This window comes from Cibotium barometz, chromosome 3 (genome assembly GCF_041138505.1).
Source record: "Cibotium barometz isolate CiBa-2024 chromosome 3, ASM4113850v1, whole genome shotgun sequence".
Classification (NCBI taxonomy): Eukaryota; Viridiplantae; Streptophyta; class Polypodiopsida; order Cyatheales; family Cibotiaceae; genus Cibotium; species Cibotium barometz.
Window position 1 is genome coordinate 14,993,425 of NC_141048.1, and position 12,958 is coordinate 15,006,382.

Sequence of the window (12,958 nt, forward strand, 5' to 3'; positions counted from 1 at the left end):
TTTATTAAGGCTTACATCCACTTGTAGTTGCCTTTTTCACCTCTGCCTTAGCTCATAGCCCGCTCTCATTTTTTGCATACGGGCCACTGTCTACTAGTGTTCTTATGCCTACTTCAACCTTATTAAGTACTACTTCGCTCTGCTACCATTTTTTTCTTCCCTTTGTCTAGTCGCTGCCATGTGGAGTGTATTAAAACTTTAAGGCTTTAAGCCTTATACTAAGGCTTAACAAAACCTTATTAAAAGGCTTAATAAAGCCTTATAATGCCTCTATGATCTCCCAATAGAAGCGCAACTAGTAGCCTATCATTGCCCATCTACTTCTCTTAAAGCAACAACATCATCAGTGTACGTGCAAAATCAAGATCAACACAAAAATCAGGGTGTCTCAAAAATTCGGTGCTCTAATAGTATCAAATTTGGGGCTTTTAAAAAATAAGGCAAATTTGATCAAATTAAAGCTTGTAACTACCCAAAAAATTGGGGGTTTTGTCCAAATCTATCTCTACATCAATAATTGAAGGCCTTAGCATGTTTAATTTTTGGGGCTTTACCAAAAATTGGCATCCCCTATGACATTGATGTTTGTCATATCAACAAAGTCACCCCCCATGGGGTTTAGAGGCGGTCGCATCGCCTTGTGGAGAGCACCTAGCATCCACATGAGAGCAACATGTTTTTGCCTTCCACTCTGTTCGACATCATCAACATAATGTCTACAACATCTATATGCTCCAAGTAAGTGTCGTGGAAGAGATGACACAGTGTCTACATCATCTATATGCTCTAGGTGATAGTGCCATGGAAGAGACAACATAGTGTCTACATCATCTATACGCTCCAAGTGATAGTGCCATGGAAGAGATGGCAGCACTGCCTTGTGGCACCTTGGCAACACCTAACATTCACATGGCACCAATATGCTTTGCCTTTTGTTCTGTTCGACATCATGCATTGTCTACATCATCTATATGCCCTAGGTGATAGTTTCTTGGAAGAGACGGCGCACTGTCTACATCATCTATATGCTCTAGGTGTGACAGTGCCCTAGAAGAGACGATAAAAGAAGGATGCTCTCACCTACTTTATCATCTTCACTGTGGAGGGGAGATTCTTCCCCAGCCTCGCTACTTCTAAATCCCTTAAACTATGTTATGTGTGAGATTCATGGTTCCTCTTGCCTGGTTCATCCCTCGAAATTGATATGTAATAAATGTTTATCATGTGTGTTTGAACCACCTTATGTTATAAAAGGCTTTTGATATTTCCATAAAACCCTAGATAGGAGTCAAGGGGAGTGAGTAAGCAATAAACTTTGCTTCAGTATAATAAGCTAATTGAGGGACTAGCATGGCATGGGAGGTGTGCATGGCTAGGTTGCCTCTCTATAGTGATGTGAGGAGTTGGAGGTTGGTGTTTCTTTTGCATTTAGGTCTCACCACCTTCGCTTCAAAGGGGGGTTTGTTGGGTATTTTGGAGCTTGTATGTGTGCACATCTCCTATATGTATTTGTGTTTGTTTACCCATGTGAAGCGCCCCAAAAGGGCTATGTTTATATGTGTGTCCACCCTATGTGTGTGTGTGACCTTGTTCATTTGTATGTGACACCTACCTAGATGTGAACACACCCTTATATCTGGATAACTGTGTGCCATGTGGCAATAGTTTATATGTGTGTCCACCCTATGTGTGTGTGTGACCTTGTTCATATGTATGTGTGTATGAACACCTACCTAGATGTGAACACACCCTTATATCTGGATAAGTGTGTGCCATGTTGGCATTGGTTGATTGTTGTGTGTGATTTATGTGAGTCAAAAGATAAGGTTTGCAACCTATAAAAAAGCATGTACTTAGTGTACTTTAGATCAATTAAATCAATCTACCTCCACAATGGAGGAGTTTTATCCCCACCATAGCCCAACAACTAAAATCTCTTCATCTATGTTATGTGTGAGAGTCATGGGTCCTCTGTCTACATCATTCCCTGAAATTGATATGTTATAAATGTTTGTCGTGTGTATCTGAACCCCCTTTGTGTTATAAAAGGCTTTTAATATTTCCATAAAACCCTAGATAGGAGTCAATGGGGGTGAGTAAGCAATAACCTCAGCTTAAATGTTTGTCATTGTGCTTGAACCCCCCTTGTGTTATAAAAGGCTTTTGATATTTCCATAAAGCCCTAGATAGGAGTCAAGGGGGTGAGTAAGCGATAACCTTAGCTTAAGTCATAAGCTGATTAGGGCTAGGATGGCAATGCAAGGTGTGCATGGCTAGGTCACCTCTCTACAGTGATGTGATGGAGTTGATGGTTGGTCATTTCTTTTGCATCGAAGTGGTAACGGTCAATCAATTTACATTCTGTTGGCTTTGATTCGAGAGGCGAGAATGCCTTAGCATCTATTAGCGTCAAAGGTTCAAGTCCGTCCATTTCACCGCTTCTTTGGGCAGCACTACCAGTTGGTGGTCCTAGACGAAGTGATGGTGATCATCCATCAGTTTTGCTCCGCTTTTTGACATGAAGATTTGTTCCTGTGAGATTGAACACTCCAGTTACTTATGTTTTCCCTTCACTCGATCTAGAAGACTACCTATTTAGATAGGCAAAGATACTCTCTTTGTTGTAGGAAAATCGAGGCTCATAGCTCCTAAACCAACCCTTCTCTAATTGTACTGGACATTCTGTAAGATTCCTCCCCCAACCCCCTTTTTGATGTCTAGTATCTTCCCCCGTAATCAATCCCTCTTCAGAAATATAAAGACCTTGTTTCTAACTGTTTTAACCTAGAGAGAGAAAATATTCTAGAGAGAGAATATTCAGATTATGAATATTTTTGGATAGAAAAATAACTCATCTTATTAAAATAAGTTCCCCTGAAACAGAAATTCAAAAAGAAATTTCCAATGTGCAATTGGAATTAATTGGAAATAGGTATAAAGAACCTTAGTCTAAGGGCCTAGATTTTCAGAAATCTTTAGACTATGGTCCAATTAAGGTTTCTATGGGCCAATAGCATCAATCCATGTGTAGGGAGGAGATAAATCCAAATTGTAAAAGAAGATACCCAAAAATGAGTAAATGCTCACATAAGATGAAGAGTTGAAAATGTACAAGGTTTATTAGTAAATAAACACATATGTAAGGAAGGGGAGTTCTTTAAAGGAGGTGCATATTTCACATAAGATGAAGAGTTGAAAATGTACAAGTTTATTAGTAAATAAACACATATGTAAGGAAGGGGAGTTCTTTAAAGGAGGTGCATATTTCACATAAGATGAAGAGTTGAAAATGTACAAGGCTTATTAGTAAAAAAACTATGACACATATGTAAGGAAGAGGAGTTCTTTAAAGGAGGTGCATATTTCACATAAGATGAAGAGTTGAAAATGTACAAGGTTTATTAGTAAAAAACTATGAGCAATACAATTTTGACACATATGTAAGGAAGGGGAATTCTTTAAAGGAGGTGCATATTTCACATGCTTGAATGAGTTTTAAACTCATAAAAATTGAGATATTTCATCTCTCCTCTCTCCTCATTCAAGTCTAGTTCCAGAAAGTTAGCTTAACTGACCTAAAAATGGTCAAAAAGTGACCAAACTGACTTGGAAAATTCTAGAATCAGTTTGTTTGGTTAGGAGCTCAAATTTTCCTATAAATAGAAGCCTCCCCTTGTTGAAAAAAAACATAGTCTCTTATGCTTTGTTACTCTACTCCACCTAAGCCAAATTAGATAGTCTCTTATGCTTTGTTACTCTACTCCACCTAAGCCAAAAATATATAGTCTCTTATGCTTGTTACTCTACTCCACCTAAGCCAAATTAGATAGAGTCTTATGCTTTGTTACTCTACTCCACCTAAGCCAAATTAGATAGTGTCTTATGCTTGTTACTCTACTCCACCTAAGCTAAAATATATCGTGTCTTATGCCTTGTTACTCTACTCTACCTAAGCCAAGAACTGTGAATTCTTTAATAATTCACTAGTTTTTGATACTTCTCTCTTTCTTCAATCCCCATTGGTGGCTCCATCAACACACTAAACCAATTGATTGGTTGGGGGCCTCTACCGTGAATAAAGAATCAAGCAAATTATAAGGTAAGTATATTGAATTTTGATCTTTCTATAATTTCTCAATGATTCTCTCTTCTCAACCCCTCTCAAGCTTGAGAAGTTTAATTGGTATGGTTTTTTAAGTGCTATTGAAGTTAATTGGTGAATAGTAGTGAAGAGTTACATAATTTAATAAATGCTATAGAAGTTAATTTCCATTTATGTTTAAATTCTAATGGTTTTTATGTAATTTCTCTCTCTTACTCAAGAAGTGGTCATACTCATGACCCATCTTAATCCAAATGAAGCTTTTCATAAAGCTTTTCCTTAATCCAAGATTAAGCTATTCTTGAGGCCAAATTAATGGCTTTTTACTATGCTTTTAGTTTATGCACATTGATGATTCAATCCATTATGGATTGATGACCCAATTAGAGACCATTCTAATTGTTTTCTTAATGATTCAATCCATTATGGATTGATGACCCAATTAGAGACCATTCTAATTGTTTTCTTAATGATCCAATTAGAGACCATTATGGATTGATGATCCAATTAGAGACCATTCTAATTGTTTTCTTAATGATCCAATTAGAGACCATTATGGATTGATGATCCAATTAGAGACCATTCTAATTGTTTTCTTAATGATCCAATTAGAGACCATTATGAATTGATGATCCAATTAGAGACCATTCTAATTGTTTTCTTAATGATCCAATTAGAGACCATTATGGATTGATGATCCAATTAGAGACCATTCTAATTATTTCTTTAATAATGAGCTTTATCCCTTAGAAAAAAAATTGAGATTTATCAGTCATAGTAGCGGAGCTATGGCAAAATTTTTATAGAAATTACGCATAAAATAAATTCATTCAAAGCATAAAAAGAGGACTTTCTACCATATTCTAGGAACTATCATCCTAGATTAATTAAAAGAATTTTATCATGCATGGGGATGTGGATGTTTGCATGTAGATGTAGATGTATAGATGTAGATGTGGATATAGAGGTGGATGGATGCATGTAGATGTAGATGTATAGATGTAGATGCGAATGGAGATGTGGATGTATGAATGTAGATGTAGATGTATAGATGTGGATGTGGATGTATACATGTAGATGTAGATGTATAGATACGGATGTGGATATGGAGGTGGATGTATACATGTAGATGTAGATGTATAGATGTAGATGTGAATGTGGAGGTAGATGGATGCATGTAGATGTAGATGTAGATGTATAGATGTAGATGGGAATGGAGATATGGATGTATGCATGTAGATGTAGATGTATAGATGTGGATGTGGATGTGGAGGTGGATGGATGCATGTAGATGTAGATGTATAGATGTAGATGTGGATGGAAATGTGGATGTATACATGTAGACGTAGATGTATGGAGGTGAATGTGAATGTGGATGTGGATGTATGCATAGAGATGTAGATGTATGCATGTAGATGTGGATGTATGCATGTAGATGTGAATGTACGCATATAGATGTGGATGTATGGATGTGAATATACGATATGCGATGTGAGGGAATCTGAAGTGATGAGATAGAAATGATGTGATGGGATGAGTATACATATAAATGGAATATGGAATAAGTAATGTAGATTGATAAAGGATAATGTGGAAAAATGAAAGTTAAAATAGAAATTGTGTTGTAAACTGTTTGTAAATGCTGTTTGTAAATGCTGTTTGTAAATGATTGTTTTATGTCAAGAATGCTGGGGGGAGCATTTTGACCGTCTTGTGATTAAGGTCATGATGAGAAAGTTGCAACTGCTGACGGGGAGTCAATGAAGGACGTCTCGCATAGCAAGGTCGGCCGAGGTCTTGACCAGCCTCGGTGCGATTAAAATGGTGAGCTTCCGGTACGGTGGATGAGGGGCCAAGGAAGCGGCCTATGCGTGAAGCGCTAGGTTACCTGCGAAGGATCCTAGAGGGTGCTGACCATACGGTGCTCGGGCTCTGGGTCGCCTAGGATACCCACGCGTGCGTCGAGGAAGATATTGGAACAGAGTTGGAGTTGTTTTCTGAAATCGAGCATGGATCTGGTTGATTGACCTTGCTGGTCTTCAATGGATGAGTCCATGGCTCCTTATATGGATCTGTTGGTTGATCTTGCTGATCTTCAACGAGAGTCCATCTTGTTAAGTGATTATATTACCAAGTATTATGGGCTAGGAACTATCGAAACGGCTCCTGAGCGTTCTAGTTGCCAATGATGCCATAGATACTCTGATGAAGGAATGATGGGAAATTAAGAATCAATTGGATAAATTGGAAGATGGTGATCAATGATACTATGGTTTTATTAAAGGATTGTTTTAAACTGGTTGAATCTGGTTGAAAAAGGGCAATTTCATATTGGGTGTGTGAGTGGTGTGACTAGTTTTATTTTGCATGAACATCCGGCTAGGGGGCCTTGGAACTCTTTTCCTTGGTACCCGGGACAAAACCTAACCAAATTTTTAATTGGATCCCATCACTACAGTGGTTGGGCGGTTGGCTAACCCATGGGATCGGATGGGGTTAGGCTGGACTGATGGATCCGTAAACCGAGACTCAAACTTTTGTTTTTACGATAGAAAAAAAAAATATATAAAATAAATCCCGGACAGTAACTGTTCTATGGATAGGAATCAACGGCTGTGCCTCTTGAATGGGGAAAAAAGCGTTGATCCCAATGATCCAAGTGCAAGTTTCTTCCTTGAACTGACTAAGTATCTTATAGATGTAATCGGACCATCTCGATCAGAAATGATCTTGACTACGTTAGAGAAAAAGTTATCCTGGTGGAATCGCCCGTGCTTTCCGGTAAAGGAAGTTTTTCCGGGTTCGGTTTTGGAACAACCGACGGATTAGTCTCTTATCCGGATATCCGTGGGCGAGGCCCCGAGTGTGGGACCCCTGTCCCACGCGAGAAGCGCTACTTCCGCTGCCAGTACCCCGAATCCGTTGCTCGGTGGGAACAGGGATCTTACAGTTGGTATCAGAGCATTTGGTTAATAAAGATCAACTGAGAAGACAAATATATCAAAAATTTATCAAGAAACACAAAAAGGTTATAATTGTGTGAGATAATTCATACAATTTGATATTCAAACTGAAATTCATAATTTTGGTAATTGGTTCTTCAGATGGAAGTACCGCAATTATATAGAATTCCTGACTTGCTTGAGGCCTAGACATGATAGTATTTACCTTATAATTCCAAGGGCCGTGACTACACGTATATACCGAGAGTATACTGCAGCTCTTTACTGACAGTATATACGAGTAAATCTAAGACTTGAAATTATAAGCGTTAATGCTATCTAGATGATGATTTCGAATGTGATTGATATGATTTTTAATTCTGTTTGAGAATGAATGAATTGATTTGGATTCTGATTGAAAATGCTGATTGAAAAATGTTGATTTTTAAAAAATTAGTTGAAATATAATGAAACCATAATGAGGGGGAATGGGACGAGTCCCTGTGATGATATTCATAACTAGAATGATGATAACGAATTCAGCAAATCAATATGAGATTAGTGGGTTGTGCTGTCAGATTGCTATTGTTAATACTTGACCGGTAGATCAAGTTAAGGGATGTCAAATTGAGAACTTGCTTGACTGAAATTTTCGTAGAGGAATGTTCGGAAGGAAACTTTTCGGTCTAATGGACCATTATCATGTTAAAGATATGAATGATATAATCTGAATGAATTGTTATTTAATGATGAGTTCTATATAAGGGATATTTATCCCAGTGTTCTGTTGGGTTGACCAGAATATGAGCAACCCCAGAATAAAAATTGGATCTTAAGAATAAGAGCTGTCCTCTACCTTGCGAGATGAGGACATCTCGCACTTTTTAAGTGGGGTAGGATGTAAGATTCCTCCCCAGCCTTTGAGGTATACAGGAGTAAGAATCTCCCTTTCTAATCTTATAATTATTCCCTCTCTAAAATAAAAGAAAGTTTTTGTTTAAAAAAAGGAAGACCCTTTTCCTAAAATACTTCTCAGGAGTCACGCCTATTTTAAGGATTTAGAACAATGAGTTTAGAAGTGAGAATCGGTGTTTTGGATACCAAGGTTTTGGTTTTCATTCGAGTATGGCCCAAAAGAAGTTCTTTATCTCTTGGGGAGTATAAGAAGTTATCCCCCAGATATTGTGATCCTTATATCTGAATTCAATGAAAGTAGGTGACTTAGCCTACAAGTTTCTTTTATCTCCTCATCTCAAAAATTCTTAATGCCTTCTATAGAAAAATGTGTCAAACACAAATCATGGAAAGACGGTAAAACTTCAGTGGCAAGTTACCGTGTGGCTTCTAGGTTACGCTAGCTCCTTCCTTTATATAAGTCGTAACTTTTACTTGTCGCTCACAGTAATCTTACTCCCATCAATCTCCTTTCTTTCTTAATCTCCTTCATGGCTTGGCAACAAGAGCTAGTTTTATCCATGATGATTTCTCACCTTCAAGACGCAAGAGAGTCTGTGAAGAAAGACTTTATAGAACAGTATGAGCGCTCACTTTTTCCTCACCTAGGAACTTCTGTAGCGCAGACCAAATGGCGGACCTATCAAAACATAACTAGGGTAACACCCTGGGGTCAGCATCACTTTCGTAACAATGTCCGCTTGGCCATGGTTATTGAAGCTTTGGGTTTGGGTCCCCGTTACTACTGCGTCATGAGATCAAGACATCTTGGGTTTTCTGAGCGGGTCTTCTTATTGGCATGTTTTCTTCCTCATGAGAAGATATGCCTTTACCCCGTTTTTGGCTTGCCTCTCAGAGGTCCTTTTGTTAGATCACCTCATACCACTGAGATAGGTGCGGCAATAACCAGCAGAATCATTCCCATAGATGAGTTACCCTATACTTGTGCAGCTTGTGAGGACTGCTTTTGTGACCATATGATGGATGGGCTTATGGAAGTGTAAAGAGTTCTTCTATCTTTACTGTATAAGTTCCGTGAATGAGTAAAGTTTAAATCTTGTTCTTATTTTGAATCTTGCTCTCTTTAAGACTTTTCTTGGTGGTTAATCTTGATTAAAATTTTCCTCTAAGTCTCATATTCGTGCATCTTACGAAATTATCCCAAGTTGTGAGATGAGGACATCTCGCGTTTTTTAAGTGGGGTAGAATGTAAGATTCCTCCCCCAACCCCCTTTTTGATGTCTAGTATCTTCCCCCGTAATCAATCCCTCTTCAGAAATATAAAGACCTTGTTTCTAACTGTTTTAACCTAGAGAGAGAAAATATTCTAGAGAGAGAATATTCAGATTATGAATATTTTTGGATAGAAAAATAACTCATCTTATTAAAATAAGTTCCCCTGAAACAGAAATTCAAAAAGAAATTTCCAATGTGCAATTGGAATTAATTGGAAATAGGTATAAAGAACCTTAGTCTAAGGGCCTAGATTTTCAGAAATCTTTAGACTATGGTCCAATTAAGGTTTCTATGGGCCAATAGCATCAATCCATGTGTAGGGAGGAGATAAATCCAAATTGTAAAAGAAGATACCCAAAAATGAGTAAATGCTCACATAAGATGAAGAGTTGAAAATGTACAAGGTTTATTAGTAAATAAACACATATGTAAGGAAGGGGAGTTCTTTAAAGGAGGTGCATATTTCACATAAGATGAAGAGTTGAAAATGTACAAGTTTATTAGTAAATAAACACATATGTAAGGAAGGGGAGTTCTTTAAAGGAGGTGCATATTTCACATAAGATGAAGAGTTGAAAATGTACAAGGCTTATTAGTAAAAAAACTATGACACATATGTAAGGAAGAGGAGTTCTTTAAAGGAGGTGCATATTTCACATAAGATGAAGAGTTGAAAATGTACAAGGTTTATTAGTAAAAAACTATGAGCAATACAATTTTGACACATATGTAAGGAAGGGGAATTCTTTAAAGGAGGTGCATATTTCACATGCTTGAATGAGTTTTAAACTCATAAAAATTGAGATATTTCATCTCTCCTCTCTCCTCATTCAAGTCTAGTTCCAGAAAGTTAGCTTAACTGACCTAAAAATGGTCAAAAAGTGACCAAACTGACTTGGAAAATTCTAGAATCAGTTTGTTTGGTTAGGAGCTCAAATTTTCCTATAAATAGAAGCCTCCCCTTGTTGAAAAAAAACATAGTCTCTTATGCTTTGTTACTCTACTCCACCTAAGCCAAATTAGATAGTCTCTTATGCTTTGTTACTCTACTCCACCTAAGCCAAAAATATATAGTCTCTTATGCTTGTTACTCTACTTCACCTAAGCCAAATTAGATAGAGTCTTATGCTTTGTTACTCTACTCCACCTAAGCCAAATTAGATAGTGTCTTATGCTTGTTACTCTACTCCACCTAAGCTAAAATATATCGTGTCTTATGCCTTGTTACTCTACTCTACCTAAGCCAAGAACTGTGAATTCTTTAATAATTCACTAGTTTTTGATACTTCTCTCTTTCTTCAATCCCCATTGGTGGCTCCATCAACACACTAAACCAATTGATTGGTTGGGGGCCTCTACCGTGAATAAAGAATCAAGCAAATTATAAGGTAAGTATATTGAATTTTGATCTTTCTATAATTTCTCAATGATTCTCTCTTCTCAACCCCTCTCAAGCTTGAGAAGTTTAATTGGTATGGTTTTTTAAGTGCTATTGAAGTTAATTGGTGAATAGTAGTGAAGAGTTACATAATTTAATAAATGCTATAGAAGTTAATTTCCATTTATGTTTAAATTCTAATGGTTTTTATGTAATTTCTCTCTCTTACTCAAGAAGTGGTCATACTCATGACCCATCTTAATCCAAATGAAGCTTTTCATAAAGCTTTTCCTTAATCCAAGATTAAGCTATTCTTGAGGCCAAATTAATGGCTTTTTACTATGCTTTTAGTTTATGCACATTGATGATTCAATCCATTATGGATTGATGACCCAATTAGAGACCATTCTAATTGTTTTCTTAATGATTCAATCCATTATGGATTGATGACCCAATTAGAGACCATTCTAATTGTTTTCTTAATGATCCAATTAGAGACCATTATGGATTGATGATCCAATTAGAGACCATTCTAATTGTTTTCTTAATGATCCAATTAGAGACCATTATGGATTGATGATCCAATTAGAGACCATTCTAATTGTTTTCTTAATGATCCAATTAGAGACCATTATGAATTGATGATCCAATTAGAGACCATTCTAATTGTTTTCTTAATGATCCAATTAGAGACCATTATGGATTGATGATCCAATTAGAGACCATTCTAATTATTTCTTTAATAATGAGCTTTATCCCTTAGAAAAAAAATTGAGATTTATCAGTCATAGTAGCGGAGCTATGGCAAAATTTTTATAGAAATTACGCATAAAATAAATTCATTCAAAGCATAAAAAGAGGACTTTCTACCATATTCTAGGAACTATCATCCTAGATTAATTAAAAGAATTTTATCATGCATGGGGATGTGGATGTTTGCATGTAGATGTAGATGTATAGATGTAGATGTGGATATAGAGGTGGATGGATGCATGTAGATGTAGATGTATAGATGTAGATGCGAATGGAGATGTGGATGTATGAATGTAGATGTAGATGTATAGATGTGGATGTGGATGTATACATGTAGATGTAGATGTATAGATACGGATGTGGATATGGAGGTGGATGTATACATGTAGATGTAGATGTATAGATGTAGATGTGAATGTGGAGGTAGATGGATGCATGTAGATGTAGATGTAGATGTATAGATGTAGATGGGAATGGAGATATGGATGTATGCATGTAGATGTAGATGTATAGATGTGGATGTGGATGTGGAGGTGGATGGATGCATGTAGATGTAGATGTATAGATGTAGATGTGGATGGAGATGTGGATGTATACATGTAGACGTAGATGTATGGAGGTGAATGTGAATGTGGATGTGGATGTATGCATAGAGATGTAGATGTATGCATGTAGATGTGGATGTATGCATGTAGATGTGAATGTACGCATATAGATGTGGATGTATGGATGTGAATATACGATATGCGATGTGAGGGAATCTGAAGTGATGAGATAGAAATGATGTGATGGGATGAGTATACATATAAATGGAATATGGAATAAGTAATGTAGATTGATAAAGGATAATGTGGAAAAATGAAAGTTAAAATAGAAATTGTGTTGTAAACTGTTTGTAAATGCTGTTTGTAAATGCTGTTTGTAAATGATTGTTTTATGTCAAGAATGCTGGGGGGAGCATTTTGACCGTCTTGTGATTAAGGTCATGATGAGAAAGTTGCAACTGCTGACGGGGAGTCAATGAAGGACGTCTCGCGTAGCAAGGTCGGCCGAGGTCTTGACCAGCCTCGATGCGATTAAAATGGTGAGCTTCCGGTACGGTGGATGAGGGGCCAAGGAAGCGGCCTATGCGTGAAGCGCTAGGTTACCTGCGAAGGATCCTAGAGGGTGCTGACCATACGGTGCTCGGGCTCTGGGTCGCCTAGGATACCCACGCGTGCGTCGAGGAAGATATTGGAACAGAGTTGGAGTTGTTTTCTGAAATCGAGCATGGATCTGGTTGATTGACCTTGCTGGTCTTCAATGGATGAGTCCATGGCTCCTTATATGGATCTGTTGGTTGATCTTGCTGATCTTCAACGAGAGTCCATCTTGTTAAGTGATTATATTACCAAGTATTATGGGCTAGGAACTATCGAAACGGCTCCTGAGCGTTCTAGTTGCCAATGATGCCATAGATACTCTGATGAAGGAATGATGGGAAATTAAGAATCAATTGGATAAATTGGAAGATGGTGATCAATGATACTATGGTTTTATTAAAGGATTGTTTTAAACTGGTTGAATCTGGTTGAAAAAGGGCAATTTCATATT